We start from the raw sequence: 15,913 nt of genomic DNA on the forward strand, positions 1-15,913 counted from the left end.
GGCATTTTGCAGTGAATCATCTTCTCCACAAGTGGCCAAAACAACATCTCCATTGCAACAGCAGAAGTGGCATTCAGGAAGAGCAGTTGGTGACCAGGTTAGCCTACATGGGACACTACTATTTTTGCTGCAAGACAGGACACCCTGTTGCAGTCATAACTATTCCAAAGAAACTCCCTCAAGATCCAGGCTAAAGCATGGTGGTATTGCTAATCTGGGAATCTACTACTCACTTTTGTTTTCCTCTTAACAGAACTGAATCACTCATATACAAATTTTGCATAATATGTACCACAGAATTTGAATAAATTTAAGATGAAGAAGGGCTAAATATTTTAAAATCTCAGAGAAAGTCTACTTAAATTGCAGCTCACACAGGCAAAGCCATGAAACTTAACCACGAGTTAACTCAATTTTCAATTCATTGAAATTTCAATGAGATTCAAAAATCCAGTCCAAGCAAGAAGGAAAATAAAATATAAAATGTGGCAGCTGACTAAGCATTCTTCAGGACACTATGAGTATTAAAGTAAAACACCTGTACCATGCCACTTTTACTGATTCCTTTCTTTCACCTGATCCTTGAGAATTAGGACAGAATGAATTACATGAATGAGCTTTACTTGTCCAGTTTCAGACAGAACTGTCCTACACAAGTGCTACACTGTCAGAGGAAGACTTTTTCTGCTTCACTTTCACCAAAAAGGATCACAAATTTGACTTTAAAGAATGAAGAGGAGAACTGGAAAACCATTCTGATTTGTGATGATCTTACTTAAAAATTAGGTAATTGTTTGAGAAAAATAATTTCTGACTAACCATATATTGTGGAGCACTCCGTGGGAACACAAACCAGGCTTGTGAGTGTAGTTTACAAGATGAAACATTGAAATCTATTTTATAGTCAAGGCAATGAATGTTTCAAATTCTGTTAGAGAGAATGTGAAAGTATGCTGCACAGAGGAGGATACCTTGAAGGGAAAAAAATAATAAATAGAAAATCACAGTTTCTCAATATCTTAATGGAACATCCTTCAGGCTGGGTAAACAACCTTTATCAATTCTGCCATCTCTTCAAGCAGAATTCATCTTCGTCTGCCTCAGCCAAAAGCAGCTTTCTGCCCTGTGTGCCCTCTTCAGCCAGGCAAGACTGACAGTCAGGGTCAAGAATTTTGCCCTACATATTTGACACATAGGCTCTGAATGTCTCATTTTTTAACCATTAGCACTGACTGGTCTGTTGAGGTGTCACTCTCCTCTATAGGGCTGGTGAGGCATGGGCCTTTTGTTGGCCTTTCATACAGAAGAAAATTTCACACTCTGACTGTACATTATTTTTTATTGACAAAAATGTAAAATATGGAGGACTATGGAGGACAAGGTAATGGACTAGAGAGTGTGTCCTTCAGTTTAGCAAGTCAGCTCCAGCTTGGAAAGCAGAGAAGTATTTTTGCGCTTGGCACTTGCTTACTGATCTCTGTGGAGAATATGAGTAAAATGATTTTAGGTACCTTCAATTACCACAGTTAACAAACTCCAGCTTAAAAAAAACAAAAAAGAAAAGGTGTTCTTTTATTCCCATTTTACATGTAAGGACATAAGACAGAAAAAGTAAATGTTTACATTTTGGAAAAGTAGAGGCAATCAGCCCAGTGATTTTGACATGAATCAGGAAATTTTCAATAGCTGATACCCTCGGGTTAAGGCCCAGTACATACTTAAATATCAAAAATGGGATTTATGTAGGGTTGTTTTGTTTTAGTTCTTTTATCAAATGAATATATAATTTATGTAGGCTACAGAAATGCAGAAAGGGAATGGCAGTGACAGAGAAAGACTTCTGGAATGCAGTTCTCATTAGTGGTATTATCTCACTCCTACAAAGCACAGAAACAGTTTTGAGGGAAAAGGGTGGACATCAGATCTTCTATTTTACAAGCTGATGCTCAGCTACAGAGCTAAACCCCATCTTCTTCCCTTTCTCTCATGCTCAGAAAATCTTCAACTGTCTTCTGCAGAACATTTGAGCTTTATGAGTCACATGTGAACCTGCTCTGAAGAAGATAGTGGTTAAGACCTGGGTAAGGTGAGCTTGGAAGTCTCAGGCAGGTCCTCTGTTCGCAATTTAATTAACTATTCACTTGAGAAGTGCATGCACATGGGGCAATGCTGCTCTTCACCCTCTTGTTGCATTTTGATAGGCATGAGTGAGCACATATCAGGTACCTCAAAATAGACCTTACATGATCTATATGAGGGGATTTTGAGCCTCAGAAGTCATGAAGCTCTGTAAACTTTGGTGATTTGTCCTGTCCATTCATTAATTCCTCAGCTGCAGGCAGCATCACACATCTTACACTCTATTTCAGTTTCTGGGATGTCTCACTCTGCTGTACCCTGTGGAAGGAACCTGGCTGCCCAACCGGGGATTCTGCCATGGGGAGTTTAATTTGGCTACACACTTGCTTTACAGTTATTTGCAGAGAGGGGGAAACCTTGAAAAGCTGTATTTCTTGCTACAAAAGAGTGATCCTTGGAATGCCTGCAGGATCCTCAGTCAAGCATCTGGATATTAAGAAACAATTCCTTTCTGTTTGCTTGTTTTGGAAAAGTAGGCTATTCACCAGAGTGTTATTACTTTGTCTCTCCAGGTAAGAAATTGATTATGTGTCCCCCCTCCATCACTTACAGGCCATGTCTTCAGTTCCTCTTTGATGGTATATCTTGAATTTTCAATGCTTTTGGACCTGTCTGTGCCTATATGTCTTCATTTTTTCCACACTAGACCTTCAGAAACCTAGTAAAGCTCCTTTTGAGCAATGGTGGCTAGTAAAGCTAAAGATTGACTACCAGATCAGATGGGCAATACAATCCCTGGAAAAGATAACTGCCTAAAAATCCACAAAACTGGTGGGAGCTTTTCAATTTGATCAATGTGATTTAAGACGTGCAGGCTTACATCTTTGCACAATCAGTGTAGCTATACCAACTGTTTATATTTCAGAAAAAGTGTTAAGGGAATTTATTAAATCTAGAATTCAAAAATTGGCCTTTCAGAAAAATATTTGACCACATAGAATCAAAATAATGTTTCTTACAAAACTGTTTTTTGGTGGGGGAGAATGTATTTAAAATTCAATAGAAATAAGGTCAAAATGTTTCAAAAAGACTTCAGTTCTTGGGTATAAATTATATCATAGTTACCAGTGAACCTCAAAATGAAAAATAATTTTGAAACAAACAGCAACATTATATTCCAATAAATGTAGAGAAAGCTGTGAGCCTATTGAACTGCTTTGTTTCAAATTAGAAAACACCTTTCAAGCAAATTTAATCAAAATTGATACTTTCCTTTAACAAGTTCAATTTTGTCAAAATCCTGTTTCCTGACAGCTGCAGTTATAACTTATATTTAGAAGCTTCCAAAACATTTTAATTTTGAGGTTATTATACAGATACTTCCAGTGCTAAAAGAGAATATTGTAAACACTGAAGGCTTAGAATAGCCTTTTCAAAGCAGGATCAAAAGCTTTAAAATGTTGCACATGGATATGGCTGGGGAATTATTTCAAGAGACAAAAAACATTTGGAGAATGTTTGGAAAACATTGCTTTCCATAAATCTGTACAACGAACTGAAGCCTCAAGCTTTTGCTAAGGAAAAATATCATATCACATCCTCCTGATTATCCAGTTGTGATGTATTTTATCTGTTTACTCACAGCTAGCATATGAGACATGAACTCTGGGACAGAGGTGAGCAGATTTCAGTAAAGGAGGCTGGTGCCTGCTGAACACCCTTTATTTACACTAGAAGAGCTGCCAAAAGAGGAAAGAACACAAAAGATAGGGAGCAAAAGCAATCCTGATAGCAAGAAATAAAAAAACGAGGACTTCTTTACCTCTCTCTTTCTTTTGATTTTAGTTTTTAATGTAAAAGACACCTAACCTATTTTTAAAGGCATTTTCATGCCACCCTTCCTTGGAGTAGTGGAACACACAGTACCCACCATTGCTAAGGCAGAGTTCATATCACTAAAGGTATCCAGAAAGCTAATTATCTCCTGAGAACTTGCTATAATTTTAAGGTTATGCAAAAGATGTTAACTAATCACACAGCTCCCAGATATTTGTAACACACAGTGTGACTCTGAGGTTGCATTTAAATGAGAGACAGGCATGACTACTGATGTATTGTTTGTTAGTGCTGCACAGCAAGCAAAATGCTACATTGCACAGTGCCAAATTCACAATACTTCATCGGTTATGCTTCAGAGATAACAGAAAGCATACAACACTTAATCAGTGTTCAGTGTTCCACAGGCTATATTAAATAATAATAATAATAATAAACTGAGAAGTACTCCAGGAAAAAATAGACTACAAAATTAATTACAAATTGCAAATATGGGGCAATGCAAATGAATGCAAACAAGAAAAGCAAAATGCTTATTTTTTTTACCAAACACTGATCTGATTTGGAAAACTCAGGCTTCCTGATAAATTAAAAGTCACAGTTCAGGCCTTATATTATCTGTATTGGCTCAAAATTACACAAATTTGAGGATGTTCAAATACGAAACATAGAACTCAGAACATATTCTCAATTTAGAATTGTTACTTTTTAATATACTGAAACCAAACTGCTGCAGACAAGTACCAGACTTTCTGCCTATTTTCAGAAGTGGGTGGACAAAGAAAATAGAGCTTATTGAATCTGAAAACAATAGCTTTGACTTCTTTGGAAACAATGTTGTTGAGTGGCTTTTTTCCCTTGTGAATAGTTGTAAAAACAATCGGCTTGCTGTTTTATGACAAAACCTCACTTTCTAAAGTTGGAATTCAATGCAATGAATCAATAGCAAACATGAATCTATATGTAATATATATATAAATTTATATCTATAATATATATATAAAGACAACAAAAAATAATTAAAAAATAATATTATACCTCTCCTGCAAGAGTTAACATTTATGCCTTGTCATTCAATTTGAACAAAATTACAATAGATAAGAATGACAGATAATTGTTATCTCTAAACATCTGACGTGAATTATTTAATTAATTGTTCCCATTTTATGCTTCAACACTAAGCATATTGAAGCAGGCCCATACATATTTCAATAGGTGCATGTTTTAAATTTAGGGCTATGTCATCACCAGACTATATTAGAGACTAGATAATTAATATTTAACTTCTATTAAAGCATCTAAAAATGTATGGTCTTAACCACCACCCTTCATTTAAGACAGCCACATGAAAATCTATTTGTGAATTTCCACTTAATTTTAAAGCAAATGAAACATGAATACAACTTGAGTGGTACATAAATGGCAAAATTCAAAAGAATCTAGGGTTTAGAAACCCAGGGAAAGCATGTTGCAGAGTTTATGTCCTTTTGATCAGAGAGTTGAGGGGAAAAAGAGGGAAGCTCAGACAAACTAGAAGAAAACCTATGGAGGTTTATTTACAGAGCATGTCTAAAAACTGATGTGGATTTCCAGTTTAAGCTTAGTGGAAAGAAAGAAAGAAAAAAAAAGGCAAAAACATTCCTTGAAGTTGTGGTATTTGCCATAGAAATCGACTCTTGCTTTGAAGCAAGAAGCAGCTGTTACTGAGAAATATGGAAATAATTTACCATAAGAGGCAAAGATGTGAAGAAAATAGGTTCTAATCTGGTTCATAATATTATTGAATCATTATTTTAAAAGTAAAAAAAAAAAAAAAAATAGAAATGAGCTAAATTGCAAGCTGTCAGAGAAAAATGCTGACACTATGGGAAAAAAAACATTAGAAGATCTCTTAGTTAACTAAAAGGCCACAGTGCAGGGTCTCAGGTGTTCAATGAAACCTGCCTTCCAGCTCAGAGGGAGTCTGGTTTAAAGTAGAGAAAAGAAAGTCACAGACATGAAGAATGAAAAAGCTGTTTACACTCAAATATAAAAGTACAGATCAGAAATGCTGAAGAGACTAAAAAGTCTGGGATCAAAAGCAGAATCCCATAATTAGCTATTCCTATTTAGGAATTGTGCCTACTTAACCCAGATTTCTAATCTGTCTTTGAAAAGTGAACTGGAGAAGATCAGGTAGCCAAAATAAAAAATATGAGCTAATCAGCAGCTTATATTTCATTGTGGACAAGAAATGTATCCCATCCCAGGAAAAGGACTTTAACTTTCAGCGTCTTAGACTCTAGACCAAAAAAAAAAAAAAAAAAACGCACAGAAATAAAGCCTTATTCAATGGCAATATTTTTGCCAGCTCTAGTACTCAGTTGGAAAAAGTCATTTGGGGGAATAATTAACTTTAAACCCGCCTCTCCCCAAAACAGAGATTTTCAGTATGTTATTTAAAGTCTACAGGCCAAATTGTCTATCAATTAACTCTGACTTCAGAGAATCAGCAAAAATGCAGCTGCAAACAGTAGAACTTTGCTAGGATGAAAATGTCTTTCCAACTACATAGTTTTGAAAAAGCCTAGCCTTTCAAGGTCCTATTTTTGAGAAAAGACAACGATTAACTCTTCATTTCTGCTACTAACCAGTCTACACTACTTTGATGCTAAGTATTTGTTAAAACTAACTTACGTCATTGAGATTTAAGTACAGTTAAATAATTACATGAGTAAGGACCTATATATGCATACAATAGATTTTTACACTTTTTTGTGATGACTTCACAATCCATTTTCTAACTTTTATATATGAGCAGCCACAAAGTTCAAGAGAAAAAAATACTAAACAAGCCACAACAACAATACTTGCTTAATATTTGTGTTTCTGAGTAAGCCTGCAATTTTTGCTTCCACACAAATTTTTCCTGACCTTCTTCAGAAATTTAATTTAGGTCATCACATCATGTCTGAGCCTTCCTGTATCATACATAATTTGCCTGAAAACCTTTGGTTTATGATGTCTTCAGTTCTGGATTATATATTTTTATTTCTGCATTCCTTTTGATATGTCATCTCAGCTCTCTGTATATATTAAAATAACAGCTGATGCACATATGAATTTGAATGCCATCCTAAAATGAGTATAGAAGAGGTGGTAAGACAGAGATTAAAAAGGTATATGCAAGAGATGAGACTGGAAAGGTTCAGTGAGACGGTTCTGTGTGTGAAAGATGCTCAAAATTTTGGATGATTACCTAAATTTTATTCTGAAAACATTTAGATCTCATTTTCAGAAAGAGCTCAAGCTCAGCAAGACCCCTAATGGGATTATCACTTCCTAAAGCCCTCAAAAACTTTAGAGCTGAGTTAAAATTAAATTGTGGGTGACTGTTAACTGTGGGTTCAAATGTGTAATTTTCATGTGGGATGTCTACAGAAATTTAATTAAATGATCACACTAGTGATCACTCAAAGGCTTAACTGGTATCTTAACTGGTATCTTAACTGGTATCAATGAAGTAAAGTTGATGTCCACTAAGAAACTCCTTTAACAGCATTGGGAGCAGAAGCTTAAAATAACAAAAAAGCAGAGCAACTGACTGATAAAGGGTATCCACATTTGTTAGATTCCTGAAAAGAATGGTAGGGACTAATAAGGAGCATAAAGAAAAAACATATGACAAGGTTGAGTGACATTCCACATTGGGGTGGCTAAAGAACAAAGCTGTAAGGAAAACAAAGTGATTGCCTGGAGTGCAAAGATCCTGTCAACACAAAAACAAGTTAAACAAACAATTTTACTCTTTTAATTCATATTGAAGACTGTGTCACTGTGATGTAACTGAACTCTTTAAAATCAAATCAATCATTCTCTGTAGCACTTTGTGGAAGAGCAAGAAGCAGAAAATAGAAACTTGACAGCCCAATGTACCTTTGCCCTGATGTTAACTTGTCAACACTTACAACCCCAGAAGGAGAAATCAGACAATAGACAATATATAAATTATTCTTAACAGCAGTGACAGCTGCTGTCCTTTTTCTCTCAATGCATGCAAAACTCACTGGCTTAGTTTCATTATTCTTAGTATTTGTTACTGCTGATATTATTATTATTATTGTTGTTGTTATTATTATTATTATTATTATTACTACCACTACTACTATAACTACTTTTTTAAAAATGTCTCCCTAACTTAATCTTTGAGAGATGGATAAAACTGCTGTAAATCCAAAAGAAAAACAACTACTGTTTTGAATCTTTCATTCTACCACCAGCAGGTAAACAAAAATATTCTCATTAGCAAAAATGGCTGGGAATGGAAACAAAATCCCACTCTGCTGGGTCCCAGAGCTTCCAAGAACTGTGATTACATCTGCATAGAAATGACATCCCGTGCACTGAAATGCACTTCTGGACTATGGACACTTCAGAAGAACCTCAAAAACAAAGATAAACCTCTCCCCTATTCAAGGCAGGAGCAATGCTGCTTACAGTTCTGCTTCAGAAGTGATGTCCTTCCTGGGCATTGCTCATTGGAAGAGACATGAAACAAATTAAACCGTGCTTTGTTCCCTTTCCAGAACTCATCAAACACTGAACAACAAATGTAAAAAGTTCACTTATTTTGATAAAACAAAATCTTTCTGTAACTCTTGATGAATTCTGCTGTGTTGAAAAGTCAAGAGTTAACTGGAAAACCTACAAACACTGCTTGGCCTGCTGGGGTATGAATGAAGGATGGAGCTGAGAGTCTTCCAGCATTGTTGAATTGGTAGGCTGAAGCTTGAAAAGCAAGAAAGTTGATCAATTCCCAAAAGAGATTAGGGCCTTTCAGATCTTTCAGGACCTTTCAAGTCGTCTGGGAGCTCAGTAAAACTTGAAACATTTGCTTAATTTCTCTGCCTGAAAGATTGCAGTTGTGGGTGTGAAGGTTTTGGGCACTTCAGACTGCTTTGTGGGTTTGTTTTCATTTTGGTGAGTTGCTGTTGTGAACAAAAGATTTGCAGTTTGGTTGGTGGTAGTTTTTAAAGGGGTCTTTTACTGAACCTCAGAAAAAGCATTATGAATTAGACTATTACATTTTTATCGGTGAAAAGAGCTAAAGCAATTTGAGGAGAGGGAGTCTAGGCATGTTAAAGAGCCGTATAACTTGGAAGCAGGACCAGCATTTTACAATGTCTAAACATTTTGTTGACTAGGCTGGTAAAAAGTGTGAAAAGAGACAAATTTGGAAGGATAATTAGTGAGGATCAAGATGAAATACTAGCTGTCAGGAAGCAGAAAGTATTTTAAACTAGTGTTAGCAGATGCCTCAAGTATTACTCTTCACAGACAAAAGGGAAATGTGTGTGGAGATAATCCCAACGCATGAGAATGTAAAAGGGATAGAGTGATAGGAAATATAAAATACACTGATTATTGATGTAGTTCTTTTCTTCTCTCTTTGCAGAAGACAGAAATGAAAGCTGTATGAGTCCTTGCAGGTAAAAGGTTATGTAATTATCCAAACATACCTGAATTGTTAGTCTAGAAAGTACATTGAATGTCTAATCTAGGAATTGTCATTTGGTTTCCAGTAGGAGAACAATGTATTTCCTTAGTGACAGTTAGTTTCTTAGTGACTGTTTCCCCCTCTGCACTCTGTACCTTTCAATTAAATCCCAGGCTGTGTCAAGAAAATGGAGGTAAAATGAAGCAGCAGTCATTCAATGGTTAGAAATAATATGCTTGCCTTTATCTACACACTCAATGGGCAAAAAGATATGATAAATGCTCCTGCACCCACATAGGTATCATATTGTTCTCATAGCATGGGACAAGCAGAAGGCAGCATGACCCATTACATAGCAGAGATGGAGCAAACCAGGTGGATCTGAGGTCACACACAGCAGACAGCTTTGCTGTCTGGAACTGTCACTATTTAAGTCTCCTACTCCAACTCACCATTTTCTGTAATGCACATGTAATGCCTCTGTCTCTTTCAGTCCTTCAGAGGTAAGAGGTTATCTGAGAGTATATTTGGGGGAAAATAGCAAATATGAACATCTGCATTCCAAATGGTCACAATATTCTGCAGGGTAACACTCGCAAATTCCTTTTATTGCTTACTTTCAAACAAAAGGAAGCAATCTAGTAGTAAATATTTGACAGAACAAGGAAGAAAACAAATACACAAAAATTCTTGATATAGGATCAGACAAATGAAAAGATGCAAATGTATGTGATCCATTTTTCAGAGCAAAACATTTCTGTATGATGTCTGGTATAACTAAAATTGTGAAAACTTGAAGATCTTTTATATATTTTATACACCTTACATATTTTCAGCTAATCAGAACTGCTTCTTTATTGGCTATTTTATGTGAGTGCTGAATAGCAGTCCCTTTTTGTAGCTTTTTTTTTCCTACAGCAACTACTGAAGTCTTCATTTACACTGCACAAATTATCCTTAACAGCAGGTAGGAAGCAATCAGCAAGGTGTAGCTGGCAATAGGTCTATTTTCATTACAAGATGGAGAGAGCCAGGGGACATGACATTTGTCCAACATAGTCAGGGAGGACTCTTTTAGGAAAATCAGCTCTGGATAATTGTAGTCTTGCTGAGGAGAAATTGAAAGGGGGAATGTGGGAAAGTGTGTGGTTGTTTTGTTTGGATTTTTCTTACTTTTTCTCATTAAGGTAAGAAAAAGACAGAAGTAAGAAATAATTCAAATCCTTTAAAAACTTCCTACAGTGTCATAAAATACATATAATTCTCCTGCTCTTGAGTACACTGAGCGTTTCAGAGCACGTCTGTGAAATGATTTCACAGTGACTCATTAGTAGAACTGTTAATAACAAATTTGGAGGAGGAGAGCATGAGGGTTTTGGAGATGAAAGAGAGCCACAGCTAGTGCAGTTATATCACACTGGATAAATTTTTCAAACAATAGTAAAATAAGACAGAGGTAAGACGGAAATGGGCTAAATCATAATGACCCAACTTTACATGCAAAATTGAGACACACAAATTCAGAAACCAAATGTGTCCCAGAGTGTCCCTTGAAGGTGATTTCGGTCCCCCAAAGTTCTTAATTATCTTTTGAAGGAGACCATTTTCTCTTGAACTACAGTGGTAGGAATTTTCCCCATTATATGTTATTATTTCTTGTTTCAGTTCTCCTTTGAGTAATCTCTCTGTTGCCTCCCTTCAGTAAGCAGGAATGTTGTGTGCTTTTAAGTATTTACTGAATGTTTTACAAGGAAATATTTTTTCTAGGACTGTAAATACAAAGAACTCCTCTAAGCAAAGGAATGCCCAGCAGGCTGTATTTTCTTTCCTTTTTAAATAATACATTTGCTTGCTACTGGCCTTGGAAATAAACTTCCTCCTTTACCACGGAATAAACGTATCTTGTTAAGTTCCAGAGTAATAACTCTTTTGTTTTTTCATACATAGTCAAGAAAAATTCCTAATGTAGTGAACACTGTAAACTCAGACTTGAATAAAGGCTACCATCTTTAGCTAAAATTACTAAATATAGAGGCATCTAGATAAATTCTTATATATAAGTATACCTTAAATGTAATCTTCTTAAGAACATTGATATTTGCAATTTTTTACCTGAATAAAATCCCTATAATAGAGATGAACTGATGCCTTTGTCAGGGATGGTGAAATGAAATATCACTGCTTGCTCCAGAAGTCTGCAGCACAGCAGGACATTGAACCCTTCTCTTCCGAGTCCTGGGTTAGCACTTGAACCACGGGAGAAACTTTCCTCCATCTTCAGGGGATTATACCTGTAAATGAAAATGGAAAGGAAAACACATCAGTCCACATCTCTTCACATATCATTCACCTCTCAGAACCTGAGGAAAAGGACACTGTCAAGCTTTCTCAAGGAAATTGTCTCTTTTGACTTTTTTCTGGGATGTAGAATCCCAGGTCTTTCCCAAGTACCTAACAGTTAACTGAGACACATGAAGCAAATGAGCATTGGATGGGCAAGTTAAGTTGTTGCAAAATAATTTTTCTAAGGATTTGAATTTATGTTTAAAGTCTAAAGGCTAGGATATGTAATGGCTAGATCTTAAACAAATGCATAAAATATTAACATCACTTCAGAAAACTCGAATGGAGTACTTCTCCCCATAGAAGACACAGTATACCTTCAAGTTCCATAGAGTAAGAGGCATGGAGAAGAGTTGTAAAGCTGGGTGAGGGTAGAGGGAAGAAAACAAATAGAGAAGAATAGAGCCAACCCCTGTCTTATCTTCATGGAAAATCTCCAAGTTGCCCTGAACTGTTGGCCCGAAATGCTGGTTCACTCCTGATTTTAGAAAACGATTATTCTCAGATCAACACTTTTTGTTGTTTGGTACTGGATGACACACTAGGGTGAATACCCTTTTAGGCTCTTTCAAATGCCTCAATGCCAACTGGGCATTGCAGAAATTCATGCTGTCCAATATTGGACAATTAAAACTCAAAAAATGAAACAGGCCTCAGTCTCACTGTCTCCATGTCAATTCTGAACAACGGGGCGAACTCAAGTTCCAGATTCACTTTTTTTAGTTGATTAATTTATCGATATATTTTCCTTTAATTTTTCTGCATCACAATCTCACTGCCTAAGGCTTTTCATGGTATTAAAAACAACCAAGTATCACTCACCTCACTTGGCAAAGAAGATTAAGCAAGGACGGTGCACTTCTAACCCTTGATCCTCAGTCTGATCATATCTCCAGACTACACTATCTCTATGGTTCTATAGAGATACTTCATCAGCATGAAATTGTTACACAATAAAGCTTCTTGCTGCAAATATACACCAAAACGTTCCTTCACATGTTCCCATGAAAACAGTTGGTATTTCACAGGCTAAATTTCTCAGATCTAGAAATCTCAGTCAAAATCCTTGAAAATAAAGATATCGAGCATGGTTATTTTGAAATTAGGTGGTTTTCAAAATTGCTGTAGTCACAGACAAAGATTATGTTAGGAAACTTCAGCGGCTTCATTCACCGAGGAATGTATGTTCTGATCTGGGCTCTCCCAACCTCAAATACTCATTAATACAGGGTGTGTGTTCTCTTCTGTGCTCTCTTTGTCGCACAAAACAAGGAACGTGTAAGAAAATAGTGAAGAGAAAAAAAGGGTTTGAGTTGAACACTGAACTTTCCAGTTAATTATTTTCTTGTAGCACTGTATTAACTTAATTCTATGAAATGAACCAATGGCAGAAGACATAGCTATAGCTAAACCTGTTAACTTTAATTTCTATTTAATTTCCAGGTGAAAAGAATTTTGTTCTCACTCCTTGCCAACTGACTTAGGTTAAAAGCTTCTTTATGTACTTGAGTTGGTACAGCAAATTTAACTCTTTACTTTCATACTTGTTGTGATGTACATCTCTTGCTGCACTACAATATACCCTTTGTTGTACCAGTTTAAATATCATCCATACATGAAAGGCAATGAAATTCTATCAGCAAGTTTTTTTTTCTGAAAGCAGGCTGTGTTGGAACAAAATCAAAGAAGAAAATAAACCCATCCTGCTCCTCTCCAGCTTTCTAAAACTTTCTCAAGTTCTGGAAGATGGGAGAGAAATGCAATTAAAACAATCCATTAAGTGCTTTATTTGCCACCTGCCATTCATTGAATACCTGCTGATAAAAGTGAGTTTTTTAACTTGCAGATTTGTCCTGATAGACTGGAATTATGAAAGTTCACAAGTGCTCCAGGAGACACATGAGGATAAATATAGATTCAGTCAAATCAAATCAAATTTGGCAATAAAGATGTAAGAAGTGAATTACTTTTAGCTTGCCCCAAGTTGTTTAACAGAACCAGGACACTTTATGAAGGCAGTTTTGTTTAAAAAACGCAGAAAGCCTTGTACTGTTCAATTCTTCTGTTACTCTGTTAGCTATACAATTCACAAGCTGTTGCATTTTTCAATAGGTATTTTATCCAAAACTTGTCATATGTTCAGAGTTGCTTAGATAATGTTATTTTAATTAAACTTTTTAACTGTCACTTTTTATGCTATAATATATTTGTGACGTAGCTACATTAAATATTCCTATCCTTATATCAACATACTCACTGGCCAATTTCAGTGAAGGTGTGTGTCTGTACTAGCGTTTTATTTTAGATATTCCCTGCTCTCCTGAAGTGAATGTCCCAGCTGTTCCACTTTACTTTTCTGTGGGTTGCACAGGATTTGGTTCCTTCTGAACAAAACTGGCTCAGAGTTGAAGGTACAGGAGCGCTGTCACCTCATGGCACTGGACAAGAGCAAGCCTGAGGCAGCCAATCTCCCTACATCCCACTCCATTGTTTGTAGTGTGAGCGTGATCATCAGGTACTCAAGACAGGTAATTTGCCTCATATATTTATTTTTGGTGAGTTTTACTAATAGTGTAGCTTTCTACATGTTTGTGAAGAGAGAATCTTGTATTACACAGCACTGAAAATGCTGAAAAAAAGGTCCCTTGCTGGATGTCAAAAAAGAGGTTGAGGAGGGGGGAAAAGAAATGTTTTCCATTAGTGTTATTGCTTAGAGATCTTCATGTGAAGAATCGCTTGGTGCACTAGTGAGGTGATATGGATGTGCAAATCCAAGGTAGCTGGGAATGCAAGATTTGAACACTGAGTCCAACTGTTATTGTTAGTACCAGTAATTAAATGTGGCATCAAAATTTTCTTCCTTTTTACATATATCTTTTTCCTCCTTGCTGGTTGCCTCTTACTGTAACTAGAGAAAAAGTATATGTCTTCAAAATGTGAGTATTTTTCTTTTAATTAGAGAGCTTTTATAACCGATTCTCGCACTGTTTACTAAAATGCACTTCATCCTACTGATTAAAGATGCTGGAAAAGCTGTTATCTGCAACATATCTCTATGTCACAAATCCATATGATCAGATAGAGCAGACCAGAAACGCTCTGCTAATGCTAAAGTTTGTGTATAATTGACAGTGACTATTCATCTGACCTTATATGTTAGATCATGGAATTCATTAAAATTCAGAAGTCAAATACATAATGTAAGTTCGAGAATGTAATGTAGTCACAGCCTCAAAACTTAGTTATATAAAAAAAGGGCAATTAAAATTCAGTAGTCAATGTTCATTGCATGTACACTTATGAAACCCTCGTCTTTTGAGGATATTAAACATAGGCATCTTGCGCAGACAGTCATACTGATTCTGATTTTATTTTAATGTTCACCTGAATATTTTCCAATTTTAAGATGATAAATACCTGAGGTCAAAATAGCGACAGCAGATTCTCAGCACCATTGACAAACTGGGATAGTTTGTAAAAAAGCTAGAATTACCCAAGTAAAGTTTATAAAGTGATTTATTTTATATTAGTGTCCTTATGAAGGCATTTACTAGGATTATAATGTCAGCATTTACAACACCAATAAAAATAGGGCTTTATACTACAACAGGCAGTGTTTCATTTTAGTAGATCAGGCAGATGCAGCATTTTCATTTCAGCAAGTCTTTCTAAAAACAAGGTCACTGTAAAATCATTCCTTGAACAGACGATTGGGAGGGAAATCTAAAATGACCCTTTAAGAATTTTAACTGGCATGTGTAAAGACATTGTTAGGTTCTCAAGTACAATAATTTTGAGTGAAACTAAAAAGTAGTAATTTCTCTAGTTAAATGCTTCAGGTCTGTGATTGACTCAGTTTCTTAATCTTTCATAATGGATGTTAAACAAAAACTAAAAGAAAGACAGAGTTATTGTTAATCCACCAATACGATGTTAATTGTTTTTACATGGACCATGCCAAGGATATTTATATATATATAAAAAAAAAAGAAAGCAAAATAATTAATGCTAAAAGTTTCTTTTAAACTAAAAAAACCCCATGAAACCTATGTAAAAAGTTGGTGTTTTTTTCCCTCTAATGAAATGAGCTCTTTACATATAAATTATATTGTAATAACAGAGCTCCCTGGTGGAAAAGATTTCCTTCTCCTGCTGGCAAAAATTAAGATAATCACAGAT

The 15,913-nt window shown here is 35.7% G+C and overlaps 1 long non-coding RNA gene across 9 annotated transcripts in view; it reads right to left on the reverse strand.

Annotated features, from left to right (window-relative positions):
• Positions 1–15,913, reverse strand: part of LOC116444959 — a 131,047-nt gene that overhangs the window by 51,023 nt on the left and 64,111 nt on the right. For all 9 annotated transcript variants that reach the window (XR_004240596.1, XR_004240604.1, XR_004240605.1 and 6 more), the window contains one exon: positions 11,504–11,682. This is a non-coding gene — a long non-coding RNA (uncharacterized LOC116444959). The remainder of the gene's footprint in view (positions 1–11,503; positions 11,683–15,913) is intronic.

Source organism: Corvus moneduloides, chromosome 1 (assembly GCF_009650955.1).
Source record: "Corvus moneduloides isolate bCorMon1 chromosome 1, bCorMon1.pri, whole genome shotgun sequence".
Classification (NCBI taxonomy): Eukaryota; Metazoa; Chordata; class Aves; order Passeriformes; family Corvidae; genus Corvus; species Corvus moneduloides.